General features: G+C 37.3%; 1 long non-coding RNA gene across 1 annotated transcript in view; it reads left to right on the forward strand.

Annotated features, from left to right (window-relative positions):
* The first annotated feature begins 370 nt into the window (after nucleotides 1-370).
* LOC115072002 overlaps nucleotides 371-5,994 on the forward strand; it is an 18,938-nt gene continuing 13,314 nt past the window's right edge. Inside the window, exon 1 of the long non-coding RNA XR_003851062.1 lies at nucleotides 371-576. This is a non-coding gene — a long non-coding RNA (uncharacterized LOC115072002). The remainder of the gene's footprint in view (nucleotides 577-5,994) is intronic.

The raw sequence follows: 5,994 nt of genomic DNA on the forward strand, positions 1-5,994 counted from the left end.
AAGCACTGTTACCCCAGGAGTCAATTTTGCAACTGTCTTACAATTCCTACCATACAAAGTGTACCTATGCAGTGTGAGAAGGCAGGCACTCATGAGCTGAGCTCTGCCTATCACTGTAGTTTCTTTCCCTGCGATCAGGGCTCCCCTCTTATACTTCATTGATGATAAACTGATCTAATTATTGAAACTGATCAGGCTTCTTCTTGCCTTTATGTACTCATTCTACCTAGAATGTAGTTTTCCATATACTAGTGTTGAGAAGAAGAAAAAGAAACTGGCCAGACAGTGTTAGGGTAGTAACTTTGGCTAGAAGATGGAAATGACCTTTGTTCTACTGATATTTCTGTCCAGGCTGGAGGGGAAAGGCCAGCATGCTTAGTAACGGTGGTCCATGCTCCAGGTCCCGGCCATCTTTCTTCTTTTGCACAGCAGCCTAAATGAGCACAACAGACCAGAAGTTCTATGAGGGCGTGATAGAAACTCCAGTCCAGACACCCAGGATGGAGAAGCACATTAGGCACCTCTCTGGGAGGACAACTGGATTCACCATCTCACCCACCTTCACGCCTCAACCAGGTAAAGTCTTATTAATCCCTAGAGTGGGACCCCCATTGGCAACCCTTTTTTGGTACCTGCTCTAGCTATACAGGAGCTCCACTTGCTTTTGCTCTTAAGCTCTCACCTATAATCTTGTAATCAACTGCTTTCTAAAACTCACCCTCCCATTTACCATGAAATTCTTTCTTTAAGGTCTCCAGATAAAGCACACAGAAGCCACGGACTTGGTTTGCTTTGGCATTCATTGATTGTCCAAGACTCTGATTCCCTAACTTATTGCTCACCTGAGGTGAAAAGCTGCCATCACACCCAAGGACCTGCTACATTTCCCAGTATTACCATAAGCATATCTTTTATTCTCTCTGTTCTGGGGAGGTAGGTCATCAGAGAGGAACCCCAAAGAATTGGTAGTAGACATTTTCATAAATACACATGTCAACTCCCATGTTCTAAATTATTGTTCATTTTTCATTTTGTGGTACAATGATATTAACTCATTTGACCCTCTAATTACTCACAACCATTTATATGTCAAATATATTCAGACATGTTTGTGTAGCAGTTTGGGATACCTTAAGATGAATCATTAAAGTAATAGATTCTTCCTTTTATTCCGTCCTTCAATAGTTGGGATAGAATGATATAAATAGAACATCATTCTATTTTGCTAATTATAGCATGGAGGCGAGTGCATCGAGATGTTAAGAATGAAAGGATGGGCAAATCCTCAGTCATGACTCCACAGATACTTTCATGCAACCCCCTTATAACCTCATACTGGAAGGAATTAGCCTAGAATAATAGATATGGTTTTGTGGGTACCATCTCTGTCCTTTTTATAAATCTCTTGCAAACCTTGGACATTCTTCTTCCTTCTTGTGGTCACTTAAAATTTCCTTGCTTCTTCCTTTTTCATTGGACTTACAACTTACATATCTCTTAGTACAAAGGTCAGATAACAAGGCAGGACTAACAGGCAATGAGAAATAAAGGAGAGGCAAATGGTGCTATTTCCTCCACAGTCTGCCCTCACCCCCCCAACACACACTCTGCACACTCGCCCACTGTCATCTGAACTAGGGATCACTATTCCATTGTCTAAGTCCCATTTTTCTACCTTACTCTCAATTTTGAACCACCAGTCTCTGTCTGGTATAAGCAGATCAGGAAGGCTGGTCTAGTTTTTTCTATTCATATGCCATCAAGTCCTCCATGAGTCTTTAGTGTAAAGAAACCTTCAGCACAGATGTGTAAAATATTGACTATTGTACAAAAACCCTACATGCAAACCCAGAAGAATAAACATATGAGAGGGAGTTTTTTATCACATATATATTTCCCAATTGTCACTATTACCAAAACCAGTTTTAAAAAATTCAAAATGTGTTTGTAATAGCTTCAGGCACAGAAACCATCATGCTAACTATATCACACTACTCTCCTAAGAAGGACACTTCCATGTGATATGAAGATGGACAAGGGTGATTACAAAAGAGAGCTCATATAGTCAGGCAGACATCCAAGGGAAAATATGTTACCATCAAGGTCTCACACCCTTTCAGGTCCTAAATTTCATGAGTTCCTATCATTAAAATCCTCTAACTTTCCTTCTCAGCATCCTCCTTATGATCTTTTCCACTCCCAGTCCACTGATTAACCAATGATGCTTATTTTGCATTTCTATGCACTAGCTGCTAATCTGAGAGCTGAGGAGACTGTTGTGAATATCTTGCCCAAAAGTGTTCAGTATACTGAAAAAGAGAGTTAGATACAACATTAAATAGGGTTTATAAGCACCATTATTAAGCACAAAGTTGCTTGCACCTGCCTCTTCCAGCCTGGGTCTGACATTTCTATATATTTATTATATTTACCAGGGTCTTAACAAAACCTAGAATTTCTTGATAATGGATGGTTCCAATCTTACTGCCCAGCAAATAGATAATTAGAATCTGGGAATGAGTCACTTCCCCTGCACTGCAGATAAGATGTATTTCTGTCATTTTTAAATGGATCTTAGGGGATTTTTTTTTCTCAGAGAAGCATACCTCATGTAAAGTTTAGTTCTATCATTATATTTCACATGAGTAAAAGGTTAAAGATGATTTTGTATGCTGTTTTTTTCACTAATGCATCATTATAACATAAAGAACAGACTTTTCCAGAGAGTGGTTTACAATGTACTTGTTATACTGTCTTGTTAGTGAGTCAGACACCCTGTATTTCAACTTTACACATGGAAAAGTAACTTAGACCTATAGTCATACATATATTGGACATTTCTATATTATAGGTATAATTGGATAAACAATGAAATATATGAGAAAATAATAATAAAAATGTTCTGTCAATTATGTAAGCCTGGTTAAAGCAAAAAGATTATTTCATAGCCATGGCTGAGTATATCCTGAGCGAAAAAATTGAAGGTGGTAAAACTCTTACTCATACCATGAAGAAAGTAAACTTCAGAATTAGAGTCTAAAATGGAGGGAAGGCAGCAGCAGGTACTCTAAAACACAGGACAGATCTTTGAAAAAGACATTAAGACAATCATGGATCTATGGGAAGATGGCTTCTAATACATGTTAACCAACTATTTTTAAAGGTATTTCTCAGTCAAGGTCATAGCTGAGAAAGCTTTCTTTTCTTTTGTTCTTTAAACTATGTCAAGATGGAGCTGGAGAGATGATTTAGTGGTTAAGAGCACTGGCAGCTCTTAGAGAGGACCTGGGTTCAATTCCCAGCACCCTATGGGGGCTAACAACCATTAATAACTCCATAATCCCAGTTTCATGGGAATCTGGTGCCATTTTCTGACCTTGTGGGCATTATATGACATGGGTGCACTTACATACATGCAGGCAATACACTCATATACACAAAAATATAAAAATATTTAAATTATGTCATGTTGGCAGGAATCTACCCAAGGTGACTGAAATAAGTTTTCATCATACAAGTGAAGACACAACCACAAAATTGAGATCCATTAACTCAAAGTACTCTGTGATTCTTGTCTTTGAGTCCATTTATACGATTTATGATGTTTATTGACTTACATATATTGAACCATCCCTGAGTCTCTGGAATAAAGCCAACTTGATCATGGTGGATGATCTTTTTGTGTGGTTTTCAAGTAGAAATCAGATCATCTAATCAGTGAAGGGATCCAGATTTGCACCAATGAATTTTCTCTGAGGAATTCCTTTATTGGCATCCATATTTTTATTTATTTTCTGTATGTGGTTTGCAAGTAGAAATCAGATCCTCTAATCAGTGAAGGGATCCAGATTTGCACCAGTGAATTTTCTCTGAGGAATTCCTTTATTGGCATCCATATTTTTATTTATTTATGCTTTAAGTGGCTTACCTGAGAAGATTATGTGACTAGAATATGCAGGAAATTAGGAGAGGACAGGGCAATGGGTTTGTCTCACTGAACCCTTCTTAGCTGTGATAAACACAGGTAGATTTTTCTGACTCAGGAAGTAATAATAAAATTGAAAGAACACCTCCTTGATGCAGAAATCTTTATGATAATAAAGTCTCAAGGATAACTTGGAAAAAATAATTCATGTATTAAAATGGAAAATAATGACACTTTTGTAGTTTGATCTGCTCAGAAAACTAAACTTTCTTCTGAGACTATCAAATATTATGTGTAGACATGCATAAGTGTGTATCAACAAGAAATTTTTATTTGGAGGTTTTAGGGAGGCCACATGCCATTTGTGGAAAATGTCTGAACCAGCATATGAGATGAGGACAGTTTGGTCCCTATTGCATGCAGTGCCTGGAAATGTGTAATGCTTCCAATAGGTATTTCCATTCTGTGTTAATAAACTGAATGGTTCTTCCATAGTGTGGATGAAGGAACTGTACATTCTAGTTGGAATGTCTCCTTGTACTGCAACCTGTGAGTCCCAGTTACCACTTACTTCTTGAATATTCAAAACATAGACTTTGGCCATTAAATGCATTTGCTTGCACCAGTCACAACTTTGTTTGCTCCATTTTAGTATGTTCTACAAGAAAACATGACATGAAAAATATACTGCTTTATCCTATGAGCAGTAGAAAATATTGAGACTATGCTTGTTTTGTCATAACTTATACTTTGTGAAATTCTGTCACCACTTTCGAGGAAGAGTTACTGGTACTTAAAGTTTGGGATTGAAAACAATTTTCTAATAAGCCTAAAACACAAGCCAAAATACACAGCCAATGAAAACCATTTGCCACTTCTCTGGCATCAGTTCCTCAAGTACAAACCAGAACCTGATCAATGGCAAGGCAAAGATATTGTGTTACAAACATATGGAAAATACATTCTGTAAAGGATGAATGGATTCAAATGCATGTCAAATGTTCAGAGATTATCAGAATGTACTGTAGACATCAAAGAGAAAGAAAATAAATATTGGAATATTTTGCTTCTTACCCCAAATGTTAAATTTACCTAATGAAGAAACTACGTTAATACCTCATTTAATGTAATATGTGACAGAAATACATGGATATTATACATAAGTGGTATAGAACTTTACATAGATTCTAGGCATCATATACATGTTGTCATGTTAGCTGGTGGTACCATGCTTTGTTAGAAGCATTGTTACAAGAAATTATTAAGCTGTTTTTATTACTGTGTCTTTGATTTTGCAGAAACCTTTCTCCCAGTTGGTAATACTAGCAGCATCTTCTTTTGCTGAACCATCTCTCTTGCTCTCTTAGACCACAAACACTAAGTGAAATAAATTTTACTCTCTAGTTTCAAGGATGCTAAGATAGCCTAAGTTCTAAGAGCATAACATTTTCTGGCTGCATGTGTCTTTAAACTTTTACTGTCATCATCTGGAAAGGAGTAATCGTTCTTTCCCAAGCATGTTTGCCCAGAGCCTCTGATTGTCAGGCTGAACACCATAGGGAGTGAATCTGCTGAACAATTTCGGTGAGTTAGGAGAGAGTGGGATCCGGAAACACTAGTTGGCCTGCATCTAGATGGCGTGCTAAAGTTTCCAGCAGTAGATAAATAGTATTTTTTTGTTCTTAATTCAAACTAGCTGATTTGGGTTTTTGTAATGTGAATCTGCAGGAGTCATGGCTGTGACATAATAGGAGGTCAATAGAGTTTAATTGTATTTTAGTGAGCGTAAATAATGCATTCAAAAGTTTTTCTGCAGGGCAGAAATGAGTGCTTGCTGCACTTTCAGAGGACCCTCCATTTTCCAACACCTACATTTGGTGGCTCATGACTGCCTGTTAGTCCAACTTCATGGGATCTGATGCTCTCTTCTGATTTCCATAGGCATCCACACACATGCACACATACACAGATACACACATATATACGTAAATAAAAATACATTTTATAAGTATTTTGTTTAAGCAATATTGTACCTAGTTACAAACTAGTGGATTAAATTAAAAAGATCA

This window comes from Nannospalax galili, unplaced genomic scaffold (assembly GCF_000622305.1).
Source record: "Nannospalax galili isolate Female #2095 unplaced genomic scaffold, S.galili_v1.0 scaffold18, whole genome shotgun sequence".
Classification (NCBI taxonomy): domain Eukaryota; kingdom Metazoa; phylum Chordata; class Mammalia; order Rodentia; family Spalacidae; genus Nannospalax; species Nannospalax galili.